The sequence below is a fragment of the Esox lucius genome, chromosome 16 (assembly GCF_011004845.1).
Source record: "Esox lucius isolate fEsoLuc1 chromosome 16, fEsoLuc1.pri, whole genome shotgun sequence".
In the NCBI taxonomy this organism is placed as follows: domain Eukaryota; kingdom Metazoa; phylum Chordata; class Actinopteri; order Esociformes; family Esocidae; genus Esox; species Esox lucius.
Window position 1 is genome coordinate 6,983,937 of NC_047584.1, and position 21,010 is coordinate 7,004,946.

Genomic DNA, 21,010 nt, shown 5'->3' on the forward strand with positions numbered 1-21,010 from the left:
CGGGGCCTCCCCCAGGTAGGGCCACAGTGTCGCCGGACCGCCCCGTCTCAAGTCTTACGCTGCTTTACTATTGTGCTGGGGGATTGGGTCAGTTCTCCTTCTCCACTATAAATTGTTGTTGATATGAGGAATGCATTTTCTGAATTTTCCCAGTCTCCTCCCATTGTAAACTTTATGATGACATGAGGTCCTGGTCCACACCTGCGGAGTACCTGGTTTGGGGGGCCCGTTGCTGTCCCTATACTTGTCCATCTGGTCATACTTCTGACCTAGTCTAAATTTAAATAGACTCTGGATTTAGCCCACATTCATTTATTAATTATTCCAATTGGACTTTTAATATCTCACCCGGCACAGCCAGAAGAGGACTGGTCACCCCTCTGAGCCGGTGTCCTCTCTAGGTTTCTTCCTAAAATTCGGCCTTCTTAGGGAGTTTTTCCTAGCCACTAAAATTCAGCACTACTGTTGTTTGCTCCTTGGGGTTAAGGCCGGGTGTCTTTGTAAAAGCACTTTGTGACAACTGCTGTTGTAAAAAGGGCTTTATAAATACATTTGATTGATTGATTGATAGTGGTGTTACAACATCAATGTTAGAAGTGATTTTCTTTCTAACCCAAACATTAACCCTAACCTTAACCCCAGTGCTGTGATACCTAACCAAACCTTAACCCCAGTGCTGTGATGCCTAACCTTAACCTAACTGTAATGTTAAAATGCATTTATTACATATTGTAGTGACCTTGGTAAGGTCGCTACTCATTTCTTCATATTCATATATCCTGTGTGGAACAGTGGGTAGGGTGCTTGCCTTCAGTTCTGAATATTGCTGTTTTGAAATACAACTTTAATAGCGTTCATATCACATGTTGTAATAGCATTTGTAAGATATGTTATGTTTTAGCGTAATTCGTAATGTATTATACGTTTTGGTAGTGCATGTATTGTAACGTAACATATATGAAATCAGGTGCCATGGATTTACATAAAATAGTCTATGTAGTCGCCTGAGACCATGTTGCAACTTCAGGGATATCAATCTGTCCAGTTAGGAAGCATAAGTGATTGTGCATAAATGTCACCTGTTTTGGTGCAAATGAAAGTGACTACAGGTGCACTGGAGAGGCAACAGCAAGATAACCCCCAAAAGGGAATGGTTTTCCAGGTGGTGGCCACAGACAATTGTTTCTTCCTTATCCTTCCTGACTGATTCTTGTAACTACAGGTAGTATGAGCCAGTAACTGCAGCCCATTCAGGTTGCACAGGTAGTTCTGCTTTTCCAGAATGGCACATTCATACCATCACAAGAAGGTTTGCTGTGTCTCCCGGTACAATCTCAAGACGAGGAGAGCTGGATAGGGCCATAGAAGGGCATCAACCCAGCAGTAGGACCGGAATCTGCTCCTTTGTGCGAGGAAGAACATGAGGAACACTGCCAGAGCTGCAGACTCCATGCAGCTCTATTCACATTTGCCAGAGGACATCAGAATTGGCAGGTCTGCCATTGGCAACTCGTTCATTTCACAGATGAGAGCAGGTTCACACTGAGCACACAAATGTCAGAGTCTGGAGACAACGTGGTGAACGTTATGCTGGCTGCAACATCATCCAGCATGACCAGTTTGGCGTGGGTCAGTGATGGTCTGGGGAGTCATATCCTTTGGGGTATCGCACAGACCTCCACGTTTTAGCCGACAGTACCCTGACTGCTGTTGGGTACCGGGATGAAATCCTCAGACCCATTGTCAAACTTTACGCTGGTGCAGTAGACCCTGGGTTCCTCCTGGTGCAGGACAATGTCCGCCCTCATGTGGCCAGAGTGTGTAGGCAGTTCCTGGATGATGAAGGCATTGATGCCATCAACTGGCCCTCACGTTCCCCTGACCTGAATCCAATTTAGAACCTCTGGGACATTATGTATCAGTGCATCCAAGTAGTGCCACGGACTGTCCAGGAGCTCACTGTTCCCTGATCCAGATCTGGGAGGAGATGCCCCAGGACACCATCCGCCGTTTAATCAGGAGCATGCACAGATGTTGTTGGGAGTGCATACAGGCACTTGGGGTCTATACACACTACTGAGTCACATTATGAGATGCCGTGATGAAATTCACATGAGTTGGAACAGCCTGTGATTTCAAATGTTTACTTAGATTTTCGAAGTTTGAATCCAGCCGTCAATCGGTTGGTGATTTTGGTTTCCACTGACCGTTGTTACGTCATGTTGTTCTCAACAAATTACACAACGTACAGTAACGATTTTGATATTTAATATATTTTGTTCATCGAGACCCGATGTGTGATTTAAGTGTTCCCTTAATTTATTTGAGCAGTCTACTATAGACAGGGGCATTCAACTCTTACCCTATGAGGTCTGTAATCTGAGGGTTTTCTGTTCTGCCTCATCTTTAATTGCACCCCTCTGCTGTCCCAGATTTAGAATAGTCCCTGATTAGATGGTTAAGATGAAACAACGGAGTGTACCTGGCTTTGAATCCCAGAGTTGAGTTTGAGGGCTACAAAAACATACATTATAAAAACAAAAGACTTCAAAGTAGTCTAGGAACTAGCTACTCTCAGCACACCTCTTTGTGATGCTTCAAATCATGGTTGCTATGTGGCTAACAACAAAGCCCCGAGGACCAGCAGTTGTAGAAATTGGCTCTGCACTGCACGGGTGGACAAGTGAGACAGTAAAGGCAAACCTATTGTGCTTCAGCAACACCTTGTGGTATGCCAAGGTATCGCCAAGTGGATGAAATAACACTAGGAGGGGAGAAAATTGTTACACTATAGGTAACTAAAAAGTGGCTGAGCAGCTAGTTAAGGGTGGAGCAAAAGAACATTTGCAATTAAATATTGGTACTGTTTACATAGTTCGAAATTTAGACAGTTTAACAATAGTCTGTTACTTGTGTAACATGCTCAATATTCATAAATGTGTGTACATATACTAAATATTTTATTCTCCCTCTGTTCGCTGGCAAAGAGGTTTTAAGATATTTTTGACATAGATGGTTTGAAAAATCACGTCTGAATGATTTGGCTGTGCAGGTTCAGCATTCATGGCTCCATAAGGAGCATATTGGGGAGGGGAACTTTTACTAGGAGACACACACTAACAACAGGGAAATGGTAGAACTGCTTATTACTAGAAAAAAATCTGGATATCCTTTTAGCCTATTTTATACAAAAGCTTCATCAGAGGGGCTTTGCTAGCGATAACGCTATTTGAAGCTACTTATTCAACTCTACAAAATGTATGAATTGCCTAATTGCAGTTTTGGCCACTAAAACCTGCATCACATACATTTGACTGTGCATATATATATATATATATATATATATATATATATATATATATATATATATATATATATATATATATATATATATATATATATATATATATATAATTCCTTGGAGCACTTTGATCTTGCTTGGGGAGAGCCCATTTACTGTGCAGTAAGATGACTTGCTCTCACGTCATTTTGTTCCACTGAAAGGAAAGGATTAGCAGTGCTCTACTGTATGCTTTCTAAATTACACCCTATATTCTATTTAATGCACTACTTTTGACCAAAGCCCTATTGGCCTCTGTAAAAAGTGCAGTAAATATGGAATCAGGTGCCAGTTGGGACATAGCCTACATGTTTATAGCCAGGTTCTGTAAAGTTAATGTGTCAGCTTTTCAGAGAGCTGAAATGCAGTTTGTTCAGAGGTGTTTTGTGAGGTGACATACTGCATGATATGACATTCTGGGGCATATTGTCCCCAAATATCAAGACTCCACAAAATAAATGTTTGGAAAATATCTACACCACATACAGTATTGGTGACTTGAAACGCAGTCATGACTAAACTTTCAAAGTAAATTTCCACAGTTAACAGTATTTATTTGAAAAAAACGCAATGCCATGTAAGGAAATCAGAAACAGTATACATGATTCAGTTACTCATTAATTTGTTTCTTTGAGATAAACACATCTTGATTTATTTTTTAAATTGTTACTTTTGCATGTAAAACCAATGGTGTGCATATTCATGAATATTTATGAATACATTGAATAAGAACATTTTGTCAACTGGCAAGCTGTATGTATTCTACCCAGGACAAAGCGGATGGACATTTGTTAAAGGGAACAGTTCACAGCCTCATTTCATTCCATTACCATTTCATGTTAAATACAAACTGTCCAGTCAAGTCAGTGTTAGGCATCTTTCTAATCAAATAGCACAAATGGGTATTCCTTTTTAACAGTAAGTCAAGACCATAAAACCACTGAATTCTTGTGGTTGTCAGACCCCAGTGATTGCTATGGAAGTGTTTTGCATAATCATAGTATAGCTTAATAGGTAATCTTTTCATAGACCCCTTAGTTTGACCCTGTTGGGTTGTCAACTTCTGAGTAGAGAGGAAGCCTACTCAGACAAACTGAGAGGCACGCGCACACACACTTAAAGCTAAAGTAGGGGTCTGATCCACTTAGATTTATACTTATACGTGGACACATTTATGTCCGAGGTGTCAGACTTTCTGCCTCATCATCACAGTCGTGTGTGTGAGAATTTCTGTGTGTGCACTCACATACTCTCCTGGGCAAGCGCTGAGTGGGACAGAAGGTATTGACCCATGTTATGATTTACAAGGCTCATCAATAACCATGTGAGCTAACCTGTCATTAAAGCCACACTCTGGAGTTTGTGTAAGCCCAATGGCAGCCTTACCACTATCTGAGAGATGGGGATATTCCGGGTTGTGTCTAAGATCATTTTGTGTGTCTGTAAATGCCTGTCCTAGATCAAATTAAATCAAATGTATTTTATAAATGCATTTTTACATCAGCAGTTGTCATAAAGTGCCACTGCAGATACCTAACCTGAACAACAGAAATCATTAGATAGCAAATTCAACACAACCAGGTGGACAGGGACAGCAACAAGTCATTAAGACCAGGCATAGTCCAAAGGCTCATGTGCTCCTAAGGTTAAACAGGAATCAGGAATGTTAGGGAGAACCTTCCTTTGATTCAGAAGGATACCTGGGCAGACTTTTCCCTTGTCCCTCACATCACGTAAAATAAGGCAACATAAAGAATTGGGAATAAAGATATACAGGCAGGTGACAACTGAAAAAAGGAAAAACCTTAATAAATGAGGGAAGGAACATAAATGCAGATGCTTCCAGGCTCTGTGGCAAATATAAAAATTCTGAGCAGGCCCCAGTTGACCTCGATTTTGGATCAAGATGGCAAGAGTAAAGGATCTGAGTGAGTTTTAAAGAGGATTCATCATTGTATCCAGGATGACATTGCCCCATTCACAGGGCATGAGGGATCACTGAATGAGTATGAAAATAATGTGAATCGTATGCTTTGGTTTTTGGAGTCACCAGATCTCAACCCAATTGAATACTGATGGAAGATTAAGGACCGTCATGTAAGACAGCGCTCTCCACCACCATCATAAAACAGCTACAATGTGCTTTGGCATAGATTCCAAAAATCTCTGGAACTCCAGTAGAGTGATGGAACACCATTCTTCCAAAGGATATTTCCTCATTTGGTGTTTTGAAAATGGTGGCAGAGAGCACTCCTATAGGTGTTCAATTGAGTTGAGGTCTGGTGACTGTATTATATGATGGCTGTAGTACATGATTCATATCATTTTAATTCTCATCAAACCAATCAGGGACATTCATGCCCCAATAATATTAAGGGCTTAATTGTATCATATGGTGCACCTGTATGGCAGTTTTTACATGTTTATGTTTCTCTACTCATTATTTAAAGGGGTTTCCTTTTAATTTGTCACCCATCTGTATATTAGCGTTTTGAGTTATGCCATTCCTTTTTTATCAACTTAGCCTGCTAATTTACAACCCCAAATAGTTGGGATGCTGTGTAAAATGTAAAGAAAAACAGAATCCAATGTGCAAATCATATGAACCCTATATTCAATAGAAAATAGTACAAAGACAACAAATGGTGAAACTATGAAATATTATTGTTCCTTGCAAAATATATGCCCACTTTGAATTTGATGCCAGCAACACGTTTCAAAAAAGCTGGGACAGGGACAACAAAAAACTGGAAAAGACCTTGTGAAACATCTCACAACTAATTAGGTTAATAAGAAACATGTCAATAACATGATTGAGTATGAAAAGAGCATCCCAGAGAGGATGAGTGTTTCTGAGGTAAAGATGGGGAGGGGTTCACCACTCTGTGAAAGACTGCATGAGAACATAGTGCAACAGTTTAAGAATAGTGTTTCTCAATGTTAAATTGCAATGAGTTTGGGGATGTCATCATCTATGGTACATAATATCTAGGGATGCACCGATCTTTTTCAGACTGAGTACAAGTACGAGTACTTATATTTGGGTACTTGTTGATACCGAGTACTGATACCAAGTACTCAAAGCTGCAATATGTAATATTTATATAGTTTTGTCCCCTATAAACCTGTTGTGGACCAGGTTCTGGTGTTTCCATGATTCTTTCGTCTTTTCATTTGATGAAAAAGTCAGTTATCGTCACCAATATAGATAGATAGTGTATCAATGTCAATAACTTTCACACATTAAAGAAAAACAAACATTGTTGTGCCATGAAATGAAATAGCTTTGGCAGTGTAAAGTTCGTCTTCAGTCTCACTAGCAATTGCTCAGTTCTTATGACTTTTCCAAGTAGTAAGATACTAGTAGGCCTATTTCAGGCTAATAAGCTAACGGCCAGTGGCAAAAGCCATACAATTCATAGATACATACACTCACCTAAAGGATTATTAGGAACACCATACTAATACTGTGTTTGACCCCCTTTCGCCTTCAGAACTGCCTTAATTCTACGTGGCATTGATTCAACAAGGTGCTGAAAGCATTCTTTAGAAATGTTGGCCCATATTGATAGGATAGCATCTTGCAGTTGATGGAGATTTGTGGGATGCACATCCAGGGCCCGAAGCTCCCGTTCCACCACATCCCAAAGATGCTCTATTGGGTTGAGATCTGGTGAATGTGGGGGCCATTTCAGTACAGTGAACTCAGTGTCATGTTCAAGAAACCAATTTAAAATGATTCGAGCTTTGTGACATGGTGCATTATCCTGCTGGAAGTAGCCATCAGAGGATGGGTACATGGTGGTCATAAAGGGATGGACATGGTCAGAAACAATGCTCAGGTAGGCTGTGGCATTTAAACAATGCCTAATTGGCACTAAGGGGCCTAAAGTGTGCAGAGAAAACATCCCCCACACCATTACACCACCACCACCAGCCTGCACAGTGGTAACAAGGCATGATGGATCCATGTTCTCATTCTGTTTACGCCAAATTCTGACTCTACCATCTGAATGTCTCAACAGAAATCGAAACTCATCAGACCAGGCAACATTCTTCCAGTCTTCAACTGTCCAATTTTGGTGAGCTTGTGAAAATTGTAGCCTCTTTTTCCTATTTGTAGTGGAGATGAGTGGTACCCGGTGGGGTCTTCTGCTGTTGTAGCCCATCTGCCTCAAGGTTGTGCGTGTTGTGGCTTCACAAATGCTTTGCCGTGTTGTGGCTTCACAAATGCTTTGCTGCATACCTCGGTTGTAATGAGTAGTTATTTCAGTCAAAGTAGCTCTTCTATCAGCTTGAATCAGTCGGCCCATTCTCCTCTGACCACTAGCATCAACAAGGCATTTTCGCCCACAGGACTGCCGCATACTGGATGTTTTTCCCTTTTCACACCATTCTTTGTAAACCCTAGAAATGGTTGTGCGTGAAAATCCCAGTAACTGAGCAGATTCTGAAATACTCAGACCGGCCCATCAGGCACCAACAACCATGCCACGCTAAAAATTGCTTAAATTAGTTCAGGAGATTGTCTTGACCAGGACTACACCCCTAAATGCATTGAAGCAACTGCCATGTGATTGGTTGATTAGATAATTGCATTAATGAGAAATTGAACAGGTGTTCCTAATAATCCTTTAGGTGAATGTAGAAACAGTGTTTGAAATTAACTTTTTGGCTCACCTGCCAAGCGAACTGGTAGATAAAAAATCAATCAGCAAAGCATACCGGCCAAAATAATAATTTCCTTTTCGTATCATGTATATTTTAGTACATTTTAAGGTATTGTGTTGAATACAAACTTTTTCTTTCCGATGAGAAATTTGTTTTTCTGCTTTTATCTTTAACATAATAGTCACACACAAAACAAGTCGTCACCAGTCTCAGTATCATACTGTAGCAGCCATCCCTTTACATCAGCCGCTCTTCGTTGTCAACTTTATATTATTTGACAATACTTATTTAATGTTATTCCCTACTAACCTAAGTACTCCCCCTCAATTAATCATTCTTTAAAACTGTTCATGAATCGCCTTCCTGATTTGTAACACAATCCCTCTCCAAGCCTAATGAGCAAAAGCTTATTATCAACAATAACATCAAAAATCTGATCTTTATATTAAAACGTTTCTCTGTTAACTAACTTAAGCTCTAACCATTAGTGATGTGCAGTTCGCAAACAAATCGTTCACTTTGAACAAATCTTTTTAGTGACTCGGGCAATTGTATCGTTCATTCAAACGTAGCAGATTACTACAACATGATCACTTGTTTCATACCAGGTCCTTCAGCTCAGTTATCCTATCAACATCTATGTGCATTCGCAGAGAAAAATAGATCAAGACAGGAACATCATAAAGACATGTTTATAACTGATAATTGAACGCATACTATAATAATTAAGTTACAATTAATGGGTTAACTCAATGCATCCCCTAAAATGGCCTTATAATATTGAGTTCCACCTTAAAATCAAAATGAAGGCGTTTTTCAGTGGTCTAAATTAGACTTTTGAAATGTATGGATTCAATTATTTTAATAAAGGACCCATTAATTCATATTAAGGGATTTTTTAAGGGATTCAAGTTTCATAGTGGTATCTAATTTGTTCTGACTATTTAAGTAGTCATTTAATTTAGGTTTTATTTGATTGGTTAAGATGCATCTTGTGACTGAGGTTAGAGGTCGTGGTGGCCATCTTAGTTTTCACTTCACAACAGCAGTGATGCAGCAGCAGATGTCTCTCTGATAAAAGATATATTCTTCTGTTATTTCATGCCAAAGAGGCCATCGTCTTTATACAAATAATTACGTTGTGGGACTGAAGATTTCAAAGTAAAACACTGAAAAATAACTTCTTTGGTTTCGACTTTTTCTTCAACCCTCATGTACTACAGCAGTGGTGTCAAGCCGGTTCCACGGAGGGCCGAGTGTCTGCAGGTTTTCACTCTCACCTTTTACTTGATTGACTAATTAGGTCATTAATTGGTTAGTTTCTACCCTCACCTGGTTGTTTTTAGGTCTGAACTGGCAAACAATTTATTGGATAAACCAAAAACCTGCAGACACTCGGCCCTCCGTGGAATTGGTTTGACACCCCTGTACTACAGCCATCATTTTTGCTTCTCTCAGGACCTGACCTGAATAACATCCTGTTGGGTGTTTTGCTGCGTTTCCGTAAAGAAGCAGTCGCATTTACTGCTGACATTGAACAGATGTTCCATAGCTTTGTGGTAAGAGAGGATCACCGCAACTTTCTCCGCTTCTTGTTGTTTGAAGACAATGACCTCTCTAAGGACGTCATTGGAGTATAGGATGAAGGTCCATGTTTTTGGGAATAGTCCCTCTCCCGCGGTAGCAATCTATGTACTTCATCGTGCAGCTCAACATGGAGAACTTGAGTTTGGGAAAGACGCAAGAGCCTTTGTGGGGCGAAATTTTTATGTGGATGATGGCCTGAAATCAGTGCCCACAGCTGAGGAAGCAGTTGATCTGTTGAAAAGAACTCAAGAGATGCTAGCAAGTTCCAACTTGAGGCTTCATAAAATAGCATCTAACAGTCCTGCTGTAATTAATGCCTTTCCTGTGGAGGATCATGTGAAAGACCTCAAGGACCTCGATCTGGAAAAGGATACTCCACCTATTCAGAGGAGCCTTGGTCTGAGCTGGAATCTTAAAACAGACACTTTCACTTTTCGTGTTGATGCAGAAGAGAAGCCTTTTACACGTAGAGGTGTCTTAGCAACTGTCAACAGTGTTTTTGACCCTCTTGGGTTGGCAGCACCTGTTACAATACAAGGAAAGTTCCTTCTTCGTGACCTGACAGTAGACACCGAAGACTGGGATGCCCCTCTGCCAACAGTCAGGGAAGCTGAATGGGAGACTTGGAAACACTCTTTGCAGGATCTAGCAGTAGCCTACCTGAGAGTGATGAATGACAATGGATCATGTACTGTAGGGTTTATGCTAGGAAAGGCTAAGCTTGCTCCACTGTCCACTCACACTGTACCTCGATTAGAGCTTGGAGCAGCAGTCCTGGCAGTAGAAGTAGCAGACCTCGTTCAAGATGAGATGGATAATACTCCAAACGCTGTAGAATTCTATTCCGACAGTGAAGTAGTGTTGGGGTATATTCATAACCAAACCAGACAGTTTTATGTAAACGTGAGTAATAGAGTCCAGTGGATTAGGAAATCTACAAGGCCAGAACAGTGGCATTACATTTCCACAAGTCAAAACCCTGCTGATCATGCAACCCGTTCAGTGCCCGCCTCAGACTTGAAAGATTCCTCATGGCTTTCTGGGCCTGAGTTTCTTTCTCATCCTGTTTCAGAGCGTCTTGAAGACAATCCCTCATACAATCTAATTGACCCTGATTCAGATGTGGAAGTACGCTCTAACCATACAGATCTGACACCCCATGACTTTCCTGTCAAACTTGGCTCACATCGATTTGAGCGCTTTTCGACCTGGAAATGTCTCCTACAAGCTATATCCAACTTAATTCACATCATCCATTCATTCAAACTTGAAACTGAGTTGGCAAGTAGCTGTAAAAAGTGGCATCTTTGTGACAGTGTACTCCCAGAGGAACTTTCATGGGCAGAAGTTGTGATATTACAATGTATCCAACGGGAGAGCTACGGTGTTGAGTTCGCTCTTCTTTCTGAAGGAAAGGAAATCCAAAAAATCAGTGGACTGAGAACTCTGAACCCCTTCAGTGACCAATATGGTCTTCTGAGAGTAGGTGGTTGACTTAAGCATGCTCCTATAAAACAAAGAGAAAAGCATCCGGTCATCATTCCTGGGAAAAGCCACATAGCCCTTCTCATCACGAGACACTTTCATGAACGGGTCAGACACCAAGGTCGCTTGTTTACAGAAGGTGCAATCAGAAATGCAGGATTCTGGATTGTCGGGGCGAGAAAACGCATTCATAGTGTGATTCATAAATGCATCATCTGTCAGAAACTCAGAGGAAGAGTCGTTGAACAGAAGATGACGGATCTTCCTCCGGATCGACTTGCCACTGATCCACCTTTCACTTATGTCGGCCTTGATGTCTTTGGGCCCTGGATGGTCGCCTCTCGCCGCACTCGGGGTGGCTTGGCAAACAGCAAAAGATGGGTACTCATTTTTACCTGTTTGAGTATTCGAGCAGTGCATTTTGAGTTGATTCTCTTGATGCATCCACCTTTATCAACGCTCTCCGCCGCTTCTTTGCCATAAGGGGTCCAGCAAAACAAATCAGGTCAGACTCTGGCACAAATTTCAAGGGTGCTTGTAAGGAGCTGGGAATGCTTGCAGAGGAGCCTAGTTTAAGGAGCTACTTGAATGAGGAAGGATGTCGTTGGATCTTTAATTCCCCTCATGCATCCCATATGGTAGGAGCTTGGGAGCGTCTTATCGGAGTTGCACGTCGCATACTAGACTCCATGCTGCTTCAAAACAGTCACTCTCATCTCACTCATGAAATGCTGGCGACATTCTTGGCAGAAGTTTCTGCAATTATGAATGCAAGACCTCTCGCACCAATCTTAAGTGACCCAAATTCACCTGCCCTGTTGACTCCAGCCACTCTTTTGATTTAGAAAGTTGGTGTCTTGTCTCCTCCTCCAGGGGACTTTGAAAATTATCTTTGTCGCCAGAAATGGAAACAGGTTCAACAACTTGCCAGTATCTTCTGGGAAAGGTGGCGACGTGAGTACCTAGTCAATCTTCAAAGTTGCCGCAAATGGCCTACCAACCAGCCTAACATTAGGGAAGGAGATATTGTACTTGTGAAGGAGACTCAAGTTAAGAGGAATGAGTGGCCTATGGCTCTTGTCACTAAGGTCTTCCCAGGCGATGATGAAAAGATCAGGAACACTGAAATCAAGGTCACCAAGAATGGGAAGTGTAAAACTTATCTGAGACCTGTGTCGCAAGTGATTCTTCTTCTGTCACCGGAAGAACAGAAGGAATAAAGTTCTATGGAACTGTTGCATTGTTAGTAGTGATATTTCTAAAATACCAGACGGGGAGTGTTCTGACTATTTAAGTAGTCATTTAATTTAGGTTTTATTTGATTGGTTACGATGCATTTTGTGACTGAGGTTAGAGGTTGTGGTGGCCATCTTAGTTTTCACTTCACAACAGCAGTGATGCAGCAGCAGATGTCTCTCTGATAAAAGATATATTCTTCTGTTATTTCATGCCAAAGAGGCCATCGTCTTTATACAAATAATTACGTTGTGGGACTGAAGATTTCAAAGTAAAACACCAAAAAATAACTTCTTTGGTTTCGACTTTTTCTTCAACCCTCATCCTGTTTAACTATCTGTTGAAGAGCAACCTACTTGCATCAGGGACAGAATATAATTATTACTTGGAATAGGCAGAATTGAGTTAGCGACACTGAAGATGAACCTTACAATGCCAAAGCTATTTCATTTCATGGCACAACATAAATGTTTCTTTCATTCGTGAATGTCTTTGATATAATAACAATCAGTTAAGGTGAAGTTAACTATTTCGTCAAGTGAAAATCGAGGATTGTGGAAACCCCTCCTCTTACTGTGCATGGGGTTGTGATGTATTACCCCAAAAAACAATAATGGATCCGTACTTCGAAAATCCACCAGAAATAGTCATAATATAACCGTAAACAGTTTTATTTTAGGCTTAATATAATGTAGCTACTGTGGAAGGCCGTGTCTATACCCACTATGCTATATAACAAGGGGTAGTCAGTCACTCATTTGAGACATTTGCTCTTATTGGCCGGCTCCACTCTTCTTGGCTGGCTCCACAACTAACAAAATAATTTGAAAAAATGTAAGCATGGTGTGTACAGGATTATATCTGCTGGCGCCACTGCCTGGAGATATGATTTGGGTCATTATCTTGCTGTAGGATGAACCCCTGACGAACAAGGCATACACCAGAGCGTACTGCATGGCACTGCAAAATGCTGTGGTAGCTGTTTTGGTTCAGGGTGTCACTCACTCTGTGCAAGTCACTGATTCTGGATCCAGCAAAAGAGCCCCAGACCATCATGCTTCCTTTTCCATGTTTAACAGTTGGTGTCACAGATGGAGAAAACATATTTTGACCACTTGATCGCATACAAAAATTTAGCATTATGGACCAACATTTTTTATTAATCGTCCCTTACGACCTTCTTCCAGTCTTCATTATTCCACTGGCTGTGCTTCATGGCCCAGGCAAGCCTCTTGTTCTTACTTTGCCATTTTACCAATTACTTTCTTACTGCCACTTGACCTATCACACCTGCAGCTCAAGGTTCTCTTCATAGCTGAAAATGAGACTTGCTTCTTTTAACCTGTGTTAAGCTATGCTTGAAGCTGTTGTCCTGTGAGCCTCTCATCACGCAAGCTGTTGTCTTCTGATTCTATTGTGGCTTTGGGTCTGCCTGACCTCTTCCTGTCAGAGTTTCCTGAGGTTTCCTAGTGCTTTTTGATGTTTTAGGAAACTGTTCTCAATGACACCTTCACTTGCTTTGCAATTTCTCCAAAGAAAAGACATACACTTTTAAGGGTTATTTAATATCTTAATTTACTTCTATTGCCTCATAACAGCTTTAAGTTGTTAACCCATTTCTTGTAGTGTTGGCCAATTTGCTAAAATAACATTTTGTTGATATGACAGATTAATTTGTTTGTTGACTGTAAAAAAAGAGAGTCTTTGTTGTTGCTTGGGCACTTAGTTTAGGGCCTCAGAAACTTCCAGATTATTAATAATGGATGGGGTCTCTAAGACTTTGAGAGGATCAGACCAACAGCTGTTCATGGCTAAGCATTGGAGCAGTGTGCCCTCTACAGTTTGAGATGTTATCAATATTATGCTTCAGGTAAATGAGAGGAATCTACTGTAGAAGATTCTGTGTAGTTTGGTTTTGAGTAATGTAATCTGTGTAAAGTCTTGATTTGTACTACACAATGTATGTAGTGGATTGAACAGGTATAAATGTATTCCAAGATGTCCTACAAGGCTTTTTAAAACCTGATTTCTGGTTAAGCAGGCTATTGAAACATCTAGAGGATGAAATACTAGTATTTATTTCCTGTATGTCTGCTTAAATTAACCACCACTTGAATGTAATCATCTTAATGAAACTACCAAATGAGATGTAATCAATTTCTCATGAGTAGTCCATGAGAAAGCACCAGTTACAGTTTCAAGAGACATCTCAATCTGGCCAATTAATTTATATCTGGGATAAACAATTGGGGAATGCTTTTGTTTTAATTAATACATGCATACTTAAGGATTTTCGGCAATTTAAATTGTATTCAAGATCAAATTGGTTCACTTAGTGTGACTATCACCATACCCTTTTCCTATTACATTGTTGGATTTTTTTCCTTATCCAATATCCATACCCTGTTGGTTAATACTGTTTGCAAATTGCTATTTCAGTTTATTTAAAGGCAATACATGTTTGCTTCTCGGGTGCTATGTGGTTGTGTCTTACAATTATTAAATAACTGGATAAGCGTGTCTGCCAAATCACCAACATGTAAATGTAAAATGGGAGATAATATGAAGACATACTTGCCCTCCCCTGACATGGTTTGTTTTGAAGAAAGCAGTCATAGGGGCCTACGATTCATTATTCATACTCACAGTATAAATTGTTTAGGTTGTATTAATATTGTATGATATGCTCTCTAAAGGCAAAAAGATGTGACCTTTTTTGAAATGTAAAATGGTTGCTTGAAATTGACAACCTAAAAGAAAACTAAGCTAACTTCAGAGGAATGTAATTATACGTTGTCTTTGCTTATGTTTTGTTTACACTGACTTAATAGGGACTCCAGTATTCAATAAAGTTAAAAAAATACTTGCTTTTGGATCAAGTAGCATTTCATATACAGACCTCAAGCCTCTGTGAGAATAATATAGTATGTTTGTGACATTCACATGGAAGAACAGTGCTTTGTCAGTGGCAGGTTGTCACATGCCAATCCAACTCCTGGGTCACGTTTTGTAGGCGCCTGGTCTGGAATGTTGCAGATAGTAATATCATAACTAACATGAGTCCTTATTGTACATGTGAGTTGTATTCGTTCTAGGGTTTAAAGGACTGTGCAGTCTTCTTCATTTTATATTTAATTAATCACTTCATATTTAATATACTGCTGTGTGAGATTATTTAATAAATACAAGTGCCAACATTCAGCGAAAAAGTATTTTCTCCCTTTTAGATTTTTTCTGTCTTTGCATAACATAATATTTGTCACTGAATGTTTTCAGATCTTCAACCAAAACCTAATAAGAATGGTTGCCGTACAGCTGTACTGTGAGGCATTGACCACTGCACAACTCTAGGGCCAATATATTTCAGAAACCACCACAATTTTGTGCCTTTTAAAAGTGAAACTGTTCTGGATGTCAAGTTTGCCATCTAGCCCTGAATAAATGTATGGAGTAGTGGTATTAGATCCCTCTCAGTGTGTTCTACCACTCATGTAAGATTATCCTTGCAAGTTAGGATATTGGAGGGTGTTGAAAACTGTGGTGTCAATAATTTTCACTCCTTTCTCTTGATACTTTTTCTTTTTTTTTGATAACATCTCTTTTTGGGCAATTGGTGTCCTTCTTGAATTGTAGTGGTAGACTGAATGCTGTCCTTGACTTTGGGAACATATAAAACATTTTAAAATGTCAAATGCAATAAATGTTAATAATAAATGTTCTATTTTATTGAAATAATAAAAAATAAAAACAGCTCAGTAAATTTGATTCATAGTCATTAATGGACCTTGCAAAGCCATTCAGCTATTGGTCTGTCTTTGGCATTTCATTGTGAAAATTGGGTTTTCATCTTTATACCTGAGCTTTTCTCTGTTTATATGTAATTCAACAAGCATACCCATAACATGATGAGGTCACTAGTATGCTTAAAAAATAACATTATCAACATAAAATGTATTCCCTATTACAGGCAGTATGGAGTACATTTTATGTAATTTTTTAAGCAGGTTTTTATTACAGGATGTTTTGTGATGGCAGTCAAGTCACCTTCATTGACAGGGGAGTTAGGATAAAAAAAATACATTGAACAGAGAAGAGCCCTAGTAAAATGTTAGATGATAACTCGCCCCTGTCTTAAAAAAAAGACAAATAGTTTTATTTCTCAGCGGGAAAATGAAACAAAGAGTGTAATGGATGCATACACTATTCATTTCAGAGCAGCCTACTGTATTGTTCCAAATGTGGTCAAATGCACATCTCTTGAAAGTAAGTTCATTTAAAGAGAAAATTAAAGGAGGGATATAACCAGATAAGTATTGGGAATTTTAGATATCATTAAACTTTAATGTAGTCTGATTCATGTGCCGAGGCCTTACTGACTTCCATGCTGCATTGTAATAAGGTTTCACCTCTGGGACTCTTGCCTCTGGCTCTTTGTCAGAGAATAAATCCGATCACCATACTTTACACCACCCTAGTTTTGAGAAGGAAGATAAGCTCCCATTCTCTGCGTGCTTCTATTATAATTTTTTGTAAATTAGTAGAGGGATGTCTTGGTTAAGGGGTTGAACACAGACAATGTTTTTTTGATTCAGACTGTTTAACTTTAAAAAATCCATAGCACATACTGGTGAAAATAAAAATGTGTTATATATGCAACTGAATAATTTTCCAGACATGGAACATGAAACATACAATATCTAACAACCATGGAATATATTACATTTTGCAGTTTGCAAGGTTTGTCTAATGGTTGTGCTGTATTATTGTGGTAAACAGATCACCTGCAAACAGGGGGACTTCCTAAAAACATCCAGGGGACCATGGCACAACCTCCTGACATTCCAAGGATGTCCTGAATATATATATTTCTTTGCATTGGGTGTGCAGTTCCTCAGTATTGTAAATCAAATTTAAATTCCCCGCTTAGAGGGTTTTTTCACAACAATTATTTTATGCAGATGAGCAAAACTTGTGGGTAGATTTGTGTCAGAGATATTTTTGTAGCTTATAAATAGGTGATAGTTTTAACTGTTTGGTCTGGCTCCTATATAAACAGAATCACAAAAAAAAATATATAAATTATCTTTGGGAAGTTACTGAAAATATCTCTCATTGGCACCAAAACAATTCTAATATCACCAATAAAAGCACCTTGTTAGTTACCAGGTAAAAAACTGTCAGTAAGTGAATGCACCATCCAGGTCAATGGTCTGGCCAAAGTGCTGTGTGCATGTGTTTTGTCTTAATATGGAGTGTCAGTAACTCATTGCTAGTGCAAACGTAAAATGTTATTTACATTTTATGTTAATGTTGTTTAGAAAAAAAAAATTCTGTAAAACTATCATAGTGTAAAAAATAAATAAAAAATCAAGAACTTGAAGTCAGTTTGGCTCACTAATTGTTAATAACAGTATGGAAAACTGATATTCGATCCATATATAGTTGAAAATTCACAAGGAGCATGTGAGATTACGGCCTGTATTCTCAAGTGTCTCAGAGTAATTCTGATATGGGATCAGTTTAACCTTTTTTGCAAATAATATAAAAAATTATATGGACAGGGGAGACCTGTTCCTAGATCAGCACTTAAAATCTGACGCTAAATGGCATCATGTGCCAATACATACATGTGAAACTGAACTTGTGTTGTTGTAGGCAAAAAATGAGTGGATACAGTGCCGGCTCTTGCCCTTTGGGGGCGCTAAGCAGGTCGGGGACTCCCTAGCGGTCGGGGGCCTTAAGTGACCACTTATGCCCCTTATGCCTGGAGCCAGCCCTGATTTGATACATGCGTGTGTGTATTCTTGCCAGAAGCAGACAAGAGTCCTGTAGCTCTGTGCAAAAACATGGCAATTTTTCTATAACTTAAGCACAACTCTCATCAATAATTCATGCAAAGCAGCTACTAGCAATGTACTGCTCTGCATCGCTGGTCAGGGCAGCCTTGTGCTGCAGGTGTTCTCTGTACCCCCAGTGTACTTGCATACAGATATCTTGAAAACAGTCCTCTTTTAATTGTAAACCCAATTTTTGGCCTCTAATTAAGTATTTAAAGTGTGGGTGGTTACCTGTGCGTGCTTCCATTTACTCAGTCACAGCCTCCAAACCCTTCCCCATGCTGCTGAGTGCATGGTAAGCCAACAGAGGGAGCTGTCCTCACACTATAACTAACATCTTTCTCCTTTCTCATGTCAGTTTTGTTAGGATGTAATTTATTCTTTTTTCTCTTTCACAGGATTCACAGGATTACAAGACTGTTTAAAAAAAAAAGGTGAACCACTAAAACAAATTAACTTAATGTAAGGAGTCTGTGTAGTACAGTTATTAACGTCCATTAATGTGAATTGAAATGTCATCCAAAGATATACAATAAAGATGTGCTGGTTGAATGTACTGTAGGCAGAGACGCAATACAGCATCTACTGTATATGTTATTTATTAATTGGTCTTTATGTAATGTATGAAATTATGCCTTCAAATAATATAGCTTTCTCATTCCACTTTAAACAGCTCTTCAATAAACCTGAAGAGGGAAGTGTTATCAGACACAGTTAAACATTTGAAGTGGTCACCAAAAACATTGCTCAGGTAATCACTAGTTAACCTACTACTAGTGAATGCAAATAAATAAATAGTGCAAAGAATATATAGTATAACATGGTCCAGAATGTCTACATGAGCATAGCAGATACACATTCACATTTGAATTGTGACAATTTATTGTCATGAGGATTGGTGTTCCATGTACAGGAACTCCACAATTACCCTGTGAACTATTGCCCATCTTACCTGTTCTAGGAACCGGACTCTCCCCAGTCCTCTGGAAAGGCGACAGCACTAGGTCACATGACCTGGAAGAGAAAACTCAGAACACTTTTGGGATCCCTCTTTGGTAAGAGAACAATCACACCTCACATTGTATTCATTAGAGCGAGCAAACTGAAAGCTATGTGATAAATTGCAAGAGGAAGCAAAGACGGAAAAAGAAAAATCTCCATGATTCAGACAGTTTTTGTCTGCAGTTTGTTGCTCTAATGAACCTGATATATTTTAAAATATTTAAACTAAATGCTAGGTGAAAATCACACTTTGAAAATTGCATATACAAAATAATGTAGTTGAATAATTACAACAATAAATGATAAAGTTTAAATCGGACAACTAGAAAACACACAAAAAAATAAATATATAAATTATATTCCTGAAGTAATTTGAGCTCAATATAAAAACAAAATATCTTTAGCATTTCGATACTGTCTAAAACCACAAATGTGAAAATGCACTGATTGAAATTGGTTGCAAATAGAAATTTTGTTTGCCCATTGAACTGAACTACTTACAATACGATGCTTACACTATCTTTCAGTCGCCATGCCCATATACAGTGAATATAAAAAGTCTACACACCCCTTAAAATGCCAGGTTTATGTTATGTAAAAGAATGAGACAAAGTTAAATCATGTCAGAACTTTTTCCACCTTTAATGTGACCTATAATGTAAACAATTCAATTGAAAAGCAAACTGAAATCTTTGAGGGGGAAAAATAAAAAACTAACAATAACCTGGTTGCATAAGTGTGCACACCCTTAAACTAAAACTTTGTTGAAGCACCTTTTGATTTTATTAAAGCACTCAGTCTATTAGCATGGCACATGTTGACGTGGCAATATATGCACACTCTTTGCCTTAAGTGCTCCAAATCTGTCAGATCTCCTGTGCACAGCCCTCTTCAGATCACCCCACAGATGTTCAATTGGATTCAGGTCTGGGCTCTGGCTGGGCCATTCCAAAACATTCATCTTCTTCTGGTGAAGCCATGCTTTTGTGGATTTGGATGTGTGCTTTGGGTCGTTGTCGTGCTGAAAGGTGAACTTCATCTTCAGCTTTCTAATGGACACCTGAAGGTTTTGTGCCAAAATTGCCTGGTATTTGGAACTGTTCATAATTCCCTCCATCCTGACTAAGGCCCTGGTTCCAGCTGAACACAAACAGCCCCAATGCATGATGCTGCCACCACCATGCTTAACTGTGGGTATGGTGTTCTTTAGGTGATGTGCAGTTTTGTTTTTGCGCCAAACATGCCTTTTGGAATTATGGCCAAAAAGTTCAACCTAGGTTTCATCAGACCATAACACATTTTCCCAAGTGCTTTTGGGAGAATGTTTTTGCAAACTTCAGCCGGGCTTGTATGTACTGCTGCATTATGTGTTCAAATCCTTTCTCTATCAAATATGTAGCAAACAAATGGCCAAATATTTAGTTGTAAAAGATCGCCTTGCTATTTTTACCCATTTCAGCTGATAGGAAGTTCTTGTCTGGACAATGTCTAATCTACTATTAACCAGAAGAGATGATGGGGCTAATTGACATAACAATCACTATGTAGTTGTCAACTTTCCATTTTTGGTGCTCTGGTTTTGTAAAATGGGCCAGTTGTCAACTTGGAGAAAAGTCTAAAGGCTGATGAATTAATCTGAACAGAGAAGCAGCTGTGCTCGGTTACTCGCTTTACTCTCTGCCTAACGGCTTCATTGATGCCCTGACAACCCACGACTTAGCTCAACTCGGGTGAGTAAGGCTAAGCTCAGGGGTATAGAATTATGGGGTGCGGGGGGGTCATGACCCCCCCCCCCCCAATATTACAGACAGCTCAATGTCACTCCCCTATGAAGGGGTGGGTGTGTTTACAA

General features: G+C 39.5%; 1 protein-coding gene across 4 annotated transcripts in view; it reads left to right on the forward strand.

Moving 5' to 3' along the window:
- Positions 1-21,010, forward strand: part of LOC105007398 (poly(rC)-binding protein 3) — a 152,588-nt gene that overhangs the window by 54,339 nt on the left and 77,239 nt on the right. For 3 of the 4 annotated variants that reach the window (XM_013131193.4, XM_020055033.3, XM_020055034.3), the window contains exons 2-4: positions 18,555-18,590; positions 18,830-18,907; positions 19,118-19,211. The exons of the other annotated variant lie outside the window; for it this stretch is intronic. The gene's annotated coding sequence lies outside the window, so the exon portion shown is untranslated. The remainder of the gene's footprint in view (positions 1-18,554; positions 18,591-18,829; positions 18,908-19,117; positions 19,212-21,010) is intronic. 4 annotated transcript variants of the gene reach the window in all.